Source organism: Loxodonta africana, chromosome 10 (assembly GCF_030014295.1).
Source record: "Loxodonta africana isolate mLoxAfr1 chromosome 10, mLoxAfr1.hap2, whole genome shotgun sequence".
Lineage (NCBI taxonomy): Eukaryota > Metazoa > Chordata > Mammalia > Proboscidea > Elephantidae > Loxodonta > Loxodonta africana.
The window spans coordinates 67,779,752-67,797,036 of NC_087351.1; positions in this window are offsets into that span (position 1 = coordinate 67,779,752).

Here is a 17,285-nt window from a genome sequence, read left to right on the forward strand (position 1 = left end):
AGCTGCTCCTTAATCCTGAAACTCCTTTATCATCTTTGTATCAATAGAGTGCCTTTATGTAGCATATCCATATTTACTAAACGAATGATCGAATAAGTGATAAATTTCTTGAAAGCATCCAGGGAAATGTCCTGCGAACACGAATCCCTCTTGCATCCCAGGATCCAGCTTTCTGCTGGAAATTTGGCCCATAATCCCTACAGTACTCCTTGGCCACTGATCTTCCAACTGTGGCTTTACACCTGTTTTGTTTTACAATATTCACTGAGAAAGCATTTTAGCTGGTTATTATAGGCAGATATCATCCATGACAATTCATTTTCTTTGAATTAACCCAGTGAGAAACATTTCTAAAGGCGTTAAATGAAATCATCCAGGGGCTTCCCGTGGCCAGCTGAACCCAGCAGCCACGTTCAGCCTGAATACAGAGTGGTTTGTGTTTTTAGTCGACTGCAAGTGGCAAAGCTGCTACTAATTCTCACACTAATAAATGGGGGTCTACAAATTCTAACAGGTAAAAGTAACAGAAGAATTTACAATTGTGTTTTCATTAAATTAAATGAGATAATATAGTGCCTGGCACATAGTAAGGAGCCAGTAATACTAACTATTATGATGCTGGATACTACTACCAAGAATTGTTACAGAAAAATAATGCCAAAACAGATGGGGGCTGGTAGAGGCACATATTTTCAAGGGTGAGTAGAAAATAAGGTCATATAAATAACCACTTTGTTTCATGGAAAACAATGCTCTCGCTATGAGTTGGAATCAACTCGATGGCACTGGGTAGTCATAGAAAATCACTTTAATAAAAATTAAAAGAATAAAAATAGAGGAGTTAGGAGAATTGATAGAAAGCTAAATGGGCAATGTGCAGGAGTGGCTTATCCAATAGGCAAGGTAAGCATGGTGCTTGCCTTGCTTATCAGATCATCCGTAGTGAAATTGTTCCCTACAAATTAGCAAGTCGGCACAAGTAAACACTGGCTTAACTTGCTTACTGGGCCATCTGCCTGGTCAGGGATTGTAAATTTGAAAAGAGGCTTTGATTTTGTAGGCAGGTTCTGTGGGGCTGGGAAAGAGACAGATGTCAGCCATACCTAGAAGCAGAATCTTTGATGTGGTGAAAAAATGTGAAATTGTTCGCTACAAATGATCTGGCAAGCAAGGTAAGCACCATGCTTACCTTGCCTATTGGATAATCCACCCCAACAATGTGCATTTCATAACATGTTTTTAAAAGCTTGAATTACATGCTTATGCATTCACCATGGAAAATTTCACACATTTAATCGAATAACATTATCTCAAAATGCTGTTCCAAAAACTTGAAGATACACCAAAACATTTCCAACAATGTGGTAAGTGGAAAATTATGATTATATCCGTACATAATTCAGAGGTTTTGTTCTGGTAAACACAGAAATCCCCATTGAAACTCGAAGTTATGAAACACGTATTACATTGTTCCGTGATTCCGTCTTGGCTATGATAGGCCACCTGGGATGTTATCGAGATGCCTAAACTTGTGGGGCTTGTGTAAGGAAACTTTCATTAAGTCCAAGATCAGGATCCTTTCCACAAAGTGTCTTTTTTTTTGGCTTCCTGATGCCATTACTTTATTTTATTTTTTTTTGCTTTTGTTGTTAATATGAAAGCATTGACCTTGACCACACTCAAACTAAATAATCAGCCTTGGTGTTATTAATTCCTTTTCAAAGTACTGCTTTATTAATATTAATTTCAGATGTACCTTCCTTTCATAGCTTGAGTTCATAAGTCTGGAAGTAGGATTTTAGACCATGATGTGTCGTGATGATTATCTTTTATTCCTTGGCGAATAGAACACTGATTTTTACGCAGTCTAAGAGCAGTATCGGGGTGATATTGGTGGAAGAAAAATGCAACCCAGCCTCACCAGCCAGCCAGGCTGAGTCATCAGCTGAGAGCGAGACGTGGAGAAGGCTTTATTAGAGCAAGATTGAAGGAACAAACCAAATCAAAGAGACAGTTAACTGCAGCACAGAATTTCTGACGGGGACAGCTTTAAAAAGGTGGTGGTCATGAGGTAGTGTGGGTGACACCATGGGGAACAAACAAAGTGATCACACTGGGCTTGCACACCACAGATTAGTGAAGGCCAAGAAAGACAATGGGTTTGGAGCTCAGTTTTGCCCTGGTCGGAGACAACACCCTGGATGGACTCTTCCCACCGCTAGTCAGCAAAAACGTGACAGCATTTTACTTCAGCTAAAAGCTAGAAATAAAAAACATTTTGCAGTCGAGGTAGTTTAAGGGATTATTCAATAAATAGATCCTGAGCAGAGGCAGCTGTAATAAAGCTAGATAACTAATAAGCAAACTTTCCAGGGTAACTTATTCACAGTACAAGGAAAATCCCAATCCTCCCCCTAACCCCCTTGATGTATTGGTTGGCAGAGCCAGTTATATTTACCTTTTTAGCTCCCAGAAAAGTATCAGTAACTATATTTTTTCATAAAACCTTTATAACTTAACTCAGTGGGTTGAAATAAACACAAACTTACCTTTTTAGACACTTACTCTATCATGTTGTAGGAAAAAAGACCTTTCTAATTTATCTCAGTAGATTGAAATTAATGAGGTTACCTTTTCAGACATTTGCTCTATCATGTCACTGTTTTTTGTTTGTTGCTGTCAGATTGATTCTGACTCATGGTGATCCCATGTGTGCAGAGTAGAACTGTGTTCCACAGGATTTTCAAAGCTGTGACCTTTTGGAAGCAGATTGCCAGGCCTTACTTCTGAGGTGCCTCTGGGTGGGCTTGAACTGCCGACGTTTTGGTTTAGTCTAGCACTTAACCGTTCTCACCACCCAGGGACTCTATTATTCAGCACAAACAACTCTTCCTTTAAATTTAAAAACAGCGCTTAAACACAACTGCTAATTGACGCTTAGTGAAAAACAATTTACGCTACATTTTATTTTTCAGTGCTATGAAATTGGTTTAAAATAATGAGGATCATGAAAGGATATGACCCAGGCGATAAAATGCACTTATTACAGTTGTTTGATAAATCACAAAGGGGAGATTCTCACCTACTAGTAAGTGTAAGACATTGTAATGCCAGAGACGGACACAAATGGAGCATGGGGGGTCCCGGGCAGCATGTTGCTGTCTTTCTCTCTCCCCAGGAGTCAGAAAACAGTGTTTCTGAATGCCCAGCTTCCCTGTGTTTCCTGCTATTTAGTATCCAATCTGGCGCCCAGACACAGGGAAGTTGTATGTCAGGGTAAGAACGAGATCCTACTCAGGGACTCTGTCTAAATTCGGATTTATGAAAGACTACCACGATAGGAACAGCATGCCCTGAATTACAGCTGTCCAGCTCTAATCCCACTCTCAGGGACAGGTTGGCCCAGCGATCTCATTCATTTATTCACTCCTTTATTCATTCTTTCATTTGTTCATTCCTCAAATGTGCTTTGAGGGTCTGTAAAGTCTCAGGCCCTTTGCAGGGCCATGTGAATTCAATAGTGAGCACAGCAGACAAGGTCTCCCCTCTCCTGGAGCTTGCAGGAGAGAACGGGAAATGTACTAAATGCTTTGATGGGTGGGGCAGATTACTCAGTAGTACCTTGCTTACTGTAAGCCTGTGTGTACCTTACTTACTGGTTAATCCACCACTGTTGATGGGGGAGTATAGACTGCAGTGAAACACAGAGCAGAGAGGAAGACTCAATCATGGGGACTCTGGACTCCCTGAAGGAGGGAGAAGCAGGTGATAGGACACCTGGATCTCCCGAGAGAGTTTTAAGCCCAACCGGAGAGCATTTTACTGATCACAGGCAGTGACATCAAGAGTGTTCTGGACCAAGGAAGTATCAGCCACTGAGACCTTAAGGATCTACAGATGTGCTGAGAGCTCCAGGGAATGAGCAGGGACCCAATGACAGGTCAAAGATGTGGACCTTGGAGATCAGTGTCAACTGGCTGAAACCATAGCAGGTCTGTCCCTTAGGTAGAGTAACTGGGCAGCCATCCTAGGTTTGCAAAATTTCTGTCTTGAACAATATCCCAAGTGTCCTGTGGAAGATGGAAAAAATATGGCATAGTGGTTAAGAGTTGGGCTGCTAACCAAAAGGTCGGCAGTTTGAATCCACCTTGGAAACTGTGTGGGGCAGTTCTACTCTGTCATTTAGGGTCACTATGAGTCAGAATCGACTCGACAGTCAAGAGTTTTGTTTTGTTTTTTCCTTTCAAGTGCATTACCTTGGGTTGCCACTAACACTGGTTGAGTTGCCCCACAACTTTCTGATGATGCCCTGACCATAGTGGTATGTAGTGGGTGCTGGAGTGGGTGGGCTTTTCTCATTGGTTGAGCAGAAAGGATCCCTGGTGGCACAGTGGTTAAAGCGATCGACTGCTAACCAAAAGGTTGGATGTTCGAAACCACCAGCAGTTCTGCGGGAGAAAGATATGGCGATCTGCTTCTGTAGAGGTCTACAGTCTTGGAAACCCTATGGTATTACTATGAATCGGAATCGACTTGATGGCAGTGAGTTTAGTTTTGGTTTGAACAGAAACCAGATGGCCAGTAACACCTAACAACATTGGTTCAGGGATCAGTTAAGACCTGTCACATGATAAAAAGTTGCAGCAAGTGTCCAGAGGATCCGGCAAGGGAGAAGCCACCATAAGGTCATATAAGCCATTGTCTTTTCCTGCCATTCGGCCAGATGCCTTCTTAGAAAGAAGCTGTGGGATGGAGATAAATATGAGATATTGAGTATTTTGCCTAAAAAAGAATATCATCCTTAGGTGGCAGTTCACATTATGTAATTGGACTGTGATTAGGGAATTAGACTCAATTATTTTTTCTCCACTAGCTGATGAATGGCTCCACTGATGACAAAGTTCAGATAAGTAACAGACAAAATAAAGAAGCCACATCGCTTTGTATGTATGAATGTAATTTTGTGATTCTACAATTTGTATCATGGACAATTATGCATCTATCTATTTAAAATAATGGTTTAAGTCTGTATTTAATGACTTAGAAAGCTTCCTATGATATGCAAAAGTGAAAAAAGACTGCAAAACTTTAACTCTGCTTTAATTCTATTTATGTAAAATTGTGTGCATATGTGCGCACTCATGCATAAAAAGAAGCCTAAAAAGATGTTCACCAATATGTTAACATAGGTTATCTCTGAGTGATGATATCAAGTGACTTTTTCTTTTTTTAACTTTCTCCTTCACATTTCCCTGGATTGCCTCAATATATTTCTACAAGTTAGTAAAAGTGTGCATCCGGGTTATATCCTTTCACCATACTTATTCAGTCTGTGCGCTGAGCAAATAATCTGAGAAACTGGACCATATAAAGAAGTACAGGGCATCAGAATTGGAGGGAGACTCATTAACAACCTGCTTTATACAGATGACATAACCTTGCTTGCTGAAAGTGAAGAGGACTTGAAGCACTTACTGATGAAGATTAAAGACCACAGCCTTCAGTATAGGTTACACCTCAACATAAAGAAAACAAAAATCCTCATAACTGGACCAATAAGCAACATCATGATAAACGGAGAAAAGATTGAAGTTGTCAAAAATTTCATTTTACTTGGTTCCACAATTCAAATCTGATAAACCAATCTGAGTTGGGGTATTATTAGCAGTTAGTAATTGCTCTGGACTGGTCATTTGAAGGAAACCCTGGTGGCCTACTGGTTAAGTGTTCAGCTGCTAACCAAGAGGTCAGCAGTTTGAATTCACCTACTGCCCCTTGGAAATTCTATGGAGAAGTTCTGCTCTGTCCTATAAGGTCATGATGATTTGAATTTGACTCGGCTGCAATGGGTTTGGTTTGGTTATTTTCATTCTGGGGGAAAAAAAAAAAACTTGTTAGAAATTTTTGGGGAGTTGAATTTATTTACTAAATTCTCTCTAGATTTTTTTTCTTTTTATTATGCTTTAGATGATGGTTTACAGAGCAAATTAATTTCTCATTAAACAATTAATAAAAAAGTGTTTTGTGACATTGGTTGCCAATCCCGTGGTATGTCACCACTCTCCCCTTTTCGACCTTGGGTTCCTCATTTCCGTTTGTCCAGCTTTCCTATCCCCTCCTGCCTTCTAGGCTTTGCCCCTGGGCTGTTGTGCCCATTTAGTCTCATATACATGGTTGAGCTATGTGTATTATTGTTTGTTTTGTGGGCTTGTCTATCTTTGACTAAAGGGTGAAACTCAGGAGTGACTTTAGTACTGAGTTAAAATTTACACATTGAGGAGGCATCACCAAGACAATGCTCAATCTACACAAAAATGAGATGCCAACTTAGGGTTCTTGAGTTTCATGCATTTTTAAATGTACCACCTTGCAGCCAAATGTATTAAAATTGGGCTACCCCTTCCCAAAGAACTCCAGACGCATAAAAAGTGGTTGGGATTCTGTATGTTCCATGGGTCAGGATTAATTTACTTCTTAGAGCATTCATATTTATTACTAGGAATTTGTAGATTAGCATAAGACCATAACCTTCCCAATGAGTACTGCATACCAAGCGATCAGCAGCTGCTATATCACAGAGCCTTCTGGGAGTTTGTGGTGCAACACAAAGACAAAATCAAAAGCAGAGTAGAATTAAGAAGAGCCTTGAACCGGTTTGTTCCGGTTCAAACCCTTGCTAAGAATTTGCATTTCTAACAAGTTCCCAGGTGATGCTGATGCTGCTGGTTAGGGACTAATTCAGAGAACCACTAGTAGAGCAGTGGGTCTCAGAACATATTATACGTAAGAATCACCTGGTGATCTTGTTAAAAAGTAGATTCTTATGCAGTATACCTGGGGTGGGAATGCAAATTCTCAGCAGCGGTTTCAACCAGAATGAACTGGTTCGAAGCCCTGGAATGAAGTACGTGAGAGCGCCATCCTTTTCTCTCTGGGCTTGGGTAGCCAAAAACACATATAGTCACTCACAAGGTAACATTGTATACCATGTCTAGCTTGCCATGGATATCTTGGTGTAAAGGTATAGGATGTTAGAAGGAAATTGTTTTTCCATCTAAAATGTGTTTAGAGTTCCTAAATGTGGTTTACTGTTTTATGCTTGGATTTTCTAGAAGTCAGGTATTTTCTGGGTCCGATTCGATGAAGGGCATATTGAAAGCTGTCTAAGAACGAGTGCCTGCTTGACACCGTTCATACTTAAGTTCTGGCTCTCTCTCTAATCTCATGTCTCTTCACTCTCCCCTTAGCTGTTTCATCTCAGTCTTACCAACCTCCTTGCTGTTCCTGAAACACACCAAGCTTTCTCTGACCTCAAGGCATTTTTGCCTTTTTCTTCCTTAAGCCTAGGTCTTCTCAGCACAAACATCACCTAGTAGAGTGACTTTGCCTATAAAGATAGCACCCTGCTCCCTCCCCAGTCACTCTATACCCCCTTTACTCTGCTGTATTTTATTGTCTTAGTCTCTTAGTGCTGCTGTAAAAGAAATGCCACAAGTGGGTGATTTTAAAGAACAGAAATTTATTTTCTCACAGTTCAAAAAGCTGCCAGTCCATATTCAGGGCACTGGGTCTATGAGAAGGCTTTCTGTCAACTCTGGGCGAAGATCTCTCTCAGTTTCTGTACACTCAGCATTCCTTGATCCCTTGACTATCTGCACGTAGCACGTACATTCCCCTGTGTTTGTGTTTGCTTCTCCGTGCCTGATCTGCTTTTTTCATATCTCAAAAGTGTGTAGGTTTTTGACATCCCCTACACTAATATGGCCTCCTCAATAGGACAAAGAAAGCCTTAGTTTCAAGTGGGATTACATTCACAGGTATAGGGGTTAGGGTCCAACACATATTTTTTTGGGGAACACAATTCAATCCATAACAGCTACCTAACATATTCTTTATATTCTTATTATTTGTCTGCTCCCATCTGAATGTCAGCTCCATGAAAATAACAGTTGTCTGTCTTGTTCATTGCTGTGTCCTTAGCGTTTAGAACAGTGCCTGGCACACAGTAGGTGCTCAATAAATTTATGTTGAATTAATGAATATATGATTGACTTCACTTTACCCAACAGATGTTTTTCTGAGAAGTTGGGTATAAGTCAATTATTATAAATGGAAACATATTTTAAATGCACTAGGAGAAAACTTGTTCAAATGAATGCCGGCTTTCATCAATCCTTCTGTAACGGAATTATAGTTCCTGTTTGGTCTTCTGTTTAGACCCAAGTTTTCGAGTTAGATTTCTCCTTAAAACAATATCCACCTGTATATGGCTATGTGCATGGTAGAGAACCATTTCAAGAGTCTCTCAGGCTCTTCTGTACTTTCTGTATACATAGCATCATGCTTCTGGGCCCCTAAAGAAGACCAATAGACATGAAAGACTGGATGGAAAATACTTGTTGGAAGGAGGGATGTATTCTCACGAAATCTAGACTTTCTGGAACCATTGAGGCTGGATGAACTCCCAAGAATATTGTTTTAAGATAATCCTTAAACCTTAAACCAAAAAATCCCCTGAAGTCTTCTTTAAACCAAATGACAGTTTAGCTTAACTAGGAAAGAATGTCTGCATTGAGCATTGTGCTCTTTTAAAGAATTGTCTATGTGGGATCAAAGTGACAACGGTAACTGGAAAGATTAGATAGAAAACTTAGGAGACTGTGAGTTTATGTTAATGAGGCAGGAATAACTTGGAAAAGGAGGATGAGAATGGTTGTATGACTTGAAGAACGTATTCAATGTCACTGAATTGTACGTGTAGAAATTGTACATGTCGAATTGGTATATGTTCTGTGTGTATTCTCAATAACAACAACAAAGTAAATTTAAAAAATGAGCCCCCCTGCCCCATATTCAACAACCAGTTTGGCACCCACCTCTTGCTGTGCCAGTGGTTAACTCTTTATTTGATGGATATTGGAGAGGTCCAGGAGCTCTGAGTGGCCAAGACAGTGGGGCGGCACATGCTGAGGTGCTTTTAGCTAAACGGAAGCCGCTGGTGGAGTAATTTGCAGACAGCTCAGCCAACGTGCAGACAGATTTCAGGTGTAAGTGCCAAAGCCACATATCCCACACACTTGGCTGTAAGGCCTTCCTTGCCCAGACCAGGCACAACTGGCACAGTGCCTCTGTGTAGGGTAGGTGCTAAATTAGTGATCAATGAACTCATTATCTGAGAGAACTAGGTGGGAAAATTTAAATTGAAAGTGCTTTTTCATCTGTCAATGTGCCTTTATCTCTGGCACAGTTAGGGTTTTCTTGTTAACAGCCACGTGTGAAGCACAGGGCTTTCTTTAAATCACCAGAAGAATAAAGTCTGGATGGGGCAGACTCAAGTTTTGTGAACTGTTTCCAATTTGGGTGGCCATCTTTGAGAAAAAGAATACAAAGTTAGGCACGAGGTCTAGAAAGAGAAGTCTGAAGTTTGATGGTGATTCTGTCTCTGGCCTGGGCATCTCCGCCATCTGAGACTCCGCCTTACTGGGGACTCCTGAGGAGCCTGTTTGCTTGGGGGCTGGAGGCCCTCCCTGGGAACAAGGCCATCCCAAGGGAGGGCCAGGTCCACTAGTAACAGTGCCCCAGTTATCAGGGGCTGGATTCTGGGAAGAACACATGAGCTTTCTCTCAGAGCTGGTTTCTCTCAAGCTCTGTGAGATATCACAGCTACGAGCAGCACCCCCAGGTGTCCAGTGACAGACTTCAGGGCCCAAAAACTGCCATGTCACACATAGGTGGGACAGCTTGACACTAGCCCCTGAGACCCAAGTCTAGAGCGTCTTCTTGCTGCCTCACAGGTAGCATTGGAGGCCGACAGACTTTGGCAACAACAGTAATTGCTGCTGCTCAAGGGGTGCATATTGTGCTGGGTAACTTTATGTATGTTATCTCTAATTCTCACAGCAACCCTGCAAGGTAAATATCATTAACCCCGGGTTATAGGTATAATAGGATGGTGAATTTACTCACACAACACTCAGATGCACAATGAAAGTGTAGACTATTTCCCCCACCTGACTTCAACTTCCTCATAAGTCCCTACCCTGCTAGGTAGCACAAACCTTGCCTTGCCAATTAAACCATCTCTCAATCTTTTCCAGTTTATAGCCTCTTTCCTATTGAAATAGTCGAGGTTTTCTAAGTCAAATTCTCCATAAGGGCTGTTTTTAAACAGCCTCTTTTGGATGGCTCACTTTTCCTTCATGATCACCCACTCTTGGAGCATTTCTCAACACCCCAGGTGTCTGCGGGGCCTACTGGGATTCCACAGAAACCCTGGTGGTGTAGTGGTTAAGAGCTATGGCTGCTAACCAAAAGGTCGGTGGTTTGAATCCACCAGGTGCTCCTTGGAAACCCTATGGGGTCATTCCACCCTGTCCGAGAGGGTCACTGTGACTCAGAATTGAATCGATGGCAGTGTTTTTTTTTTTTTACTGGGGTTCCACAGTCGGGGGTGGTACTTCTGGGCATTCACAGCTCTTGGCCCGGAGCAGCTGCTCTAGTCTACTCCATGGCTGAGTGGCCAGGGAGGGTTGTTGCTCTTGTTTGTTGCCATCAAGGCAATTCCAATTCATGGCGACCCCATGTATGCAGAGTAGTGCTGCTCCATAGGGCTTTCAAGGGTGTGACCGACCTTTAGAAGCAGATCACCAGGCCTGTCTTCTGAGGTGCCTCTGGACCTGACCAAAAAATGGTTAAGCACTTGACTACTAGCCAAAAGGTGGTCAGTTCCAACCCACCTCAGAAGGTGGGTTGGAACTGACCACCTTTTGGCTAGTAGTCAAGTGCTTAACCATTTGCTCCACCCAAAGGGGAGCCATCTAGCCTTCTGGGGTGACATGTGACTTGCACTGCTGGAGCCTGGCCATCTGCCTGCATGTGGTGACCACTGAGCATCTCATGTCTCTGTACTGGGGTGCATGGGAACATCTAGATCCCCATGTATTGTGCACAGGCCATGGGGAGCCAGGAGAAGGCTCAGCCCCCCTGTTGTGGGGGGGTCATTGCCCTGACTCCCACTTTCTAAGACTTCCCTGGTACCATAATCCTCTGGGCTGCAAAGGGTTTCCACTGCATCTGCATCACATTGTGAGTTCTCTCCCCCTTTGGTGTGTGGTACAACCCAGTGATCTAGTCCAGTGGTCTTCAAACTCTTTTGCTATGTACCTCCTCAGAAAATTCTGGAAAGTTCTGACCTCCTTTTCAAGTTGATATCAAACATTTTTCATCTAAATTAAATAGTTGCAAAGAGTGCAATTTCTGGCATGTTGTAAATATTGACATTTTAAAAATAAAACTGTTGTATCACTCTTTTAAATTTATCCAGTGGAATCTAAATATCAGAGTGATTTAGTACCCACGGTTCAAAAAACACATGAACAAGCTCTTTTTTTGGGAAACTTTATAATGTTTCTTTTTCTCCTTGAAATTATATTTCCATTTCATTTCTCCTGTGGAACTTTATCCTAAAGTAATATATTTTTATGCTTGAGAGTCTTTTATTAATCACTGTATCATTCTTCTCTTTGACAAAAATATGTATATAAATTGAAACTTTTAAATTGCTATTTTTTTGGTCACCACAGCATTCTGTTGGAAAATTTATCATGGATTAAGTTCTCATTGCAATTATTATTAGAGCACAATTGATGAAAGCAATACACACACACACACACGCACACACACACACATATATACACCAAACCAAAACTAAACTGTTACTGCTGAGTCGATTTCTGGCTCATAGTGACCCTATAGGACAAAGGAGAACTGTCCCCTAGGGTTTCCAAGCAACAGCTGGTGGATTCGAACTGCCGACCTTTTGGTTAGCAGTCTGAGCTATTAACCACTGTGCCACCAGGGCTCCCATCCATATATATATATATATATATATATATACACACAGATAGATAGATAGTTAGATAGATACACATATATGCACACACACACATATATATAAGTTATTTTTTATGGTTAATTATTAAACATAAAAATTAATTTTGCTAGGAATGTATCTTTTAATGAAATGAATGAAAAGGTTCTTATGACAATTCAAGTAGGTTTTACAGACACTAATATTTCAAAGTGTGTTTATTGTTGGTTGCCCAGAGGTTTTTGCACCTAGGAAAATGCACCTTAGTAAGACTTGCTGTGGGTACCATTATGGATTGAATTGTGTCCTCCAAAAATGTATGTTGAAGTCCAAATCCCTGTACGTGTGAATGTGACCTTGTTTGGGAAAATATTATCAGTTAAGTCATACTGGAATAGGATGGGTTCTGGTCCTAATCCCTTCTGAGTGGTATTTTATAAAAGGGAAGAACAGACACAGGGGGAGCGTCACACGGGGGAAGACACCATGTGAAGATATGTTTACAAACAACAAACGAATGTCAAGGATTATCGACAGCCACTAGAAGCTAGGGGAGAGGCATGGAGCAGTTTCTTCCTCAAAGTCTCAGAAGGAATCAACATAGCCAATACCCTGACTGAGACATCTAGCCTCCAGACCTGTGAGACAGTAAATTTTTGTTCCTTAAAGCCACTTACTTGGTGGTATTTTGTTATGGCAGCCTAGGAGACTAAGACGGATGTTTTCTTGGAGTTGGTCAGCCTTTCTTTGTAGAGTGGGAGAGGGCACTGAGAAGGGAGAGGTAGGAAAGCATAACAGACATGTAATACACAAGCAGAACAGGGCATCGATTACCTTATAACTCTGCTGGGAACCTTGGAACGCAAGAAGTTTCTGAAAGCTTGAAGGCCTCTCTTCCCCAAGCCTAGCTCCCCATGTGTTAAAAGGGGAGTTGCCACACAGGCCCCACACTCTCTTTACCTGGAACAATGAACCTTATGTAAAATATTCAGGCTTAGAAGCACAAGAAAACACAATTTAAGAGAGAAATAGAAATCACTGGTTTAATAATCTCAATATATTACCTGTACCATAAAACCAAACAGTTACCACCAAGTCGATTCTAATACTTGGTGACCCCACGTGTGTCAGAATAGAACTATGCTCTATAGGGTTTTCAGTGGCTGATTCTTTGGAAGTAGATTGCCAAGGCTTTCTTCCAAGGTGCCACTGGGTGGACCAGAACCTCCAACCTTTTGGTTAGTTAGTTGAGTGTGTTAAGCATATGCATCACCCAGGGGCTCCATAGAGGAGAGAAAATGAAGGCCTACCCAAACCTATTCACATCAAGTCAAATTCCAACTCACACCAGCCCTATAAGACAGAGTAGCACTGCCCCATAGGATTTCTAAGACTGTAATCTTTATGGGAGCAGACTGTCACATCTTCCTCCTGCAGAGCAGCTAGTGGGTTCAACTGCCCACCTTTTGGTTAGCAGCTGAGCGCTTAAGAACTGCATCACTAGGGCTTGTAAATTAAGGCCTAGAGACATTAAAATAACCTGTCTAAATGTTTAGTCAGTTGGTGTCAGAGCAAGAATTTTAATTCATGTCTGAAATCTATCCTCTTTGCTGGACTGCAGTTTCAAAGCTAGCCCATGAGTTTCTGCATCAGAATCTTTTTAAAGTCTGTTTTTAAAGTTACTTAAAATTCCTGGGCACCATCTTCAGCGGGTTTGGAGGTAGGGCCTGAAAATTTATTTCTTGTAGAATTTATTATACTATTTATTTCTTCTCTTTCTGAGCTCCCCAAAGGCTTCTGAAGCTGGGTCGGGGTTGACACAGGAGCACAGGTGAGAGGCTGCATCAGTTCAAGAGCACAGAGAACCCCCCTCCCTGGCCCCTCACTGAGACCTAAGTGGGTGGATCTTCTCAGAAGACATAAATGGGAGGTCTCCTAACAGTGAGTGAACAAGAAGCCAGAGAGGTGCCTTTTTTTTTTTAATTGTGGTAAAATATATATAACAAAGAATTTGCTATTTTAAACACTTTAAGCATAGAGAGAGGCACATTTTTGGTTTGTTGCTTGGCTTGTTTTTTTTTGTTATTTAATTAGCCCACTTTGAAGCCCAGGTTCCCAGGTCACAAGAACATCAGGAAGAGTCAGGGAGAGTCCCTTTTTTTTCTGGTAGCTTTGCAGGTCCCTGGGTAGCACAAAGGGTTTGCACTGGACTACTGACCTAAATTTTGGTGATTCGAACTCACTCAGCAGCACCAGGGAAGGAAGGTCTGGTGATCTGCTTCTGTAAGGATTATAGCCAAGAAAACCCTATGGAGCTAAGTTCTACTCAGCAACATGTAGGGTCGCCATGAGTCCAAATTGATTGACTGATGCCAATGGTGGTGCCTCCCCGCCCCCAGGCTGCTTCTCAAGACGCCAGCTCAGGGCTGAAGGCTCTCTTTCTGATCTCCCGTGAGACTCTCCATGGCCCTTTGATCAGCCTGGAGCAAATGCAAGATCTTGGGGAGACTGGTTGCCCTCTATCTCTAACATGGCGAACAGCCTGTTGTGTAACCCCGATGGCAGGGCCAAGTTTCCCCTGCTCCTCCCGGCGCCCCTTCCCTCGTTCTGGTTCCTCCACAGCTGCTCTGACTTGGGCAGTCCTCACAACTAATTGCCTACTTCGAAGGGCGGCTGGGAGGCAGAGGTAAGTTGTATACTGACAATCTCGGAGTTTTTTTCTGGGCTGGAAAAACCTTGAGGAAAATCGGGTGTTGTCAACAGCCATCGGACTCCAAATACAGCTGTCTGCCTACACTCTGGTTACAGCTCGAGTTGGGAGAACAGGGCTGGTACCTGCCTCTTCCTAGCAAGGTGCTCCTGAAAAGTTATCATAACCAGCAGGGCCGGTGGGAGGGTATTATAACGGGGGGAGAGGCAGTAGACCTATTTATTACAGTGTTGTCACTTTAAGGGAAAAACAAGCTTTATATCCGCTTGCCATGGAGCCCAATTGAGTTACTAAATTTCTTTCTGAAAAATTGTGCCCAATGCTTGAGCCTTTAGGGGCGTCCATAATAGGAAACAGCTGCAGAGCAATAAATATCAGGCTGCAGGCCTTGCCTGGGCTTGCTGACTCCAACACGCATGCTGCAGCATTTGTTTACTCATCTCTTTCTAGAGATGGTCTTCGGACCTGGGAATCCTAGAGATCCTGGCAACAGTGCTTCAAGACTTCCATTAGGTCTGTGCTGCCAGCCGGCGCTAATGAGGCCAGAGTCCTGACGCAAAGCTCCGCCCCTCCCTCCTCAGCAATTCACAGCTACACTCTGGCAATTGACTCATGAGAAATTCTGTTAGGATATACATATATTTTTTTTCTTCTCTTAAAACACACTCCTCCTCACATAAAGGTTGCAGAAAGGTGCAATAATGGCCTGGCCAACATTTACCCAGTGAGACAAACTTTCCATTGTGAAAGCTGTGACTCCTCTACTTAGTCCTAACCAGAGGCACAGAATCTCTTCCCTGACATCCTGAACGTTGCTAAGATGTAGCACAGAAATAGACTATCAGGAGCCCAGGGGAATCGATTCCTGGGGCATGGTATTGGCACCTCATTAGGAGCATGGCTCATTATGGTATATCAAAATTTTAGTGGGCTATTAGAGAACCGTAAAGGAAATTCAAGGTTCAGATAGCACGATTCCTTCAAAGCGTGAGTGAGACCTGGGCGTAATGGGTAATTTTTGTCCACCGAACAACAGAGGGAAATACATACTTCTTTCCTCCAATGAGAAGTCCCTGGGTGGTGCAAATGGTTAATGTGCTCGTCTACTAACTGAAAGGTTGAGGTTCAAACCTACCCAGAGGTGCCTTGGAAGAAAGGCCTGGTGATCTGCTTCTGAAATACCAGTCACTGAAAACCCTATGGAACAACACAATTCTATTCTGAAACACATGGGGTTGCGAGGAGTCAGAATGGACTTGACAGCAACTGGTTTGGCTTTGGTTTCCTCAAAGGGAAGAAGAGAATGTATACTTAAGGATTTATGCTAATTTTCATTCTTAAGGAATTTTAGTTCTTCTGCCCAAAGACAGGGGAGTGACCTCTGGTCGCAGAGAATATCACGGCCTCTAACATCATGAGAAACTAAAGACATGACTGCTAATGTCCTCCACTCCTCCAGGAGAATAGCTGTCACCAATGTCTTTAAAATGCCTAATGCAAAGAACAGTTGTCCTGACTTCTCTGTACATTCACTCATTCAATTTTCTGTTAGTTCAGTGAGCTGCTGTTAGGCTGTATGAATGAAACAGGCAGGTTCTCTACATTACAGCTGGGTAGGAGGTGGGAGGGGAGATGAGCGAGGAGGCTAGTGTGTGGTCCAGAGGAGGGTGGTTGGTGGCTTGAACCAGGACTTGGGCACTACAGGTGGTTGTGGCAAGGTGTACATGGATTTGTGGCATATTTTGAAGATGAAATGGTTAGAACTCAGTGAAGAATTGGCAGTAGAAAGATGACTTACCCCAGCTCCAGCTTCCGCAAAAGCAACTTGGACGAAGCAGATCCATTTGCTGAGATAAAGAAGAAAGAGCAGACTCAGATTTTATTTTTTTTACTCCTGCAGTTCTAACTATTCTTCACCAGTTTTCTTTGTGGATTGATTTTACTCTGCGAGCTCTTTAAATGTTGGCGTTCTCAAGAGTTTTATCCTTGGGCTCCTTCTCTTCTTAAGGAGTTATTTCTTCCACATCTGTGGCTTGACCTGCCACTTATAAAGCAGATAATTTCCAAAGCCATGTAGACAGCTCAGACCTGCCTCCTGAGCTCCCTACCCCCTACCAAATGTTAGACATTTTCACCTGCGTGTTTCTTAGGCATTTGAAACTTGACATGTTAAATATTCAACTCTTCCCTCTTAATCATCTTTCACAACCCCTCTAGCTGTCCCCCAACTTGTCCTGCTTCTGTATTTCTGTACCTTGGCCAGTAGATCACTGGCCCCCAAATCAGCATCTTTGGAGTCATTTTAGATCTTTCTCTCTCACCTCATTACTTTTTCTCACTACATTTTATTGGTTCCCTAGCTTATATATTTCTTGTCTCTTTCTTTAAAAGAAAAAAAAAACTCTCTGCTCTTCAGTTAGCCCTCCAATTACATTATTTAGGTCCTTGTTATTTCTCACCTGGGTGCTGTAGTAGCTTCCAGCCCCTCTGTCTCAGTCCTGACCCTTCCAACCCATCCTTCATGCTGCTTCGAGAATAATCTTATTCTGCCCCCTAAAGCTGTTTGATGGCTCATTGCCTACTTCAAGATAAAGGCTTTTGCACAGTATTCCAACTCCTCCTACCAACAATCGTAGCCTTGTCTTCCCATTTCATCCTTCATGGAAGTCATCCTTGCACCTTCCTTAATACAGGTTTCATTTCTTC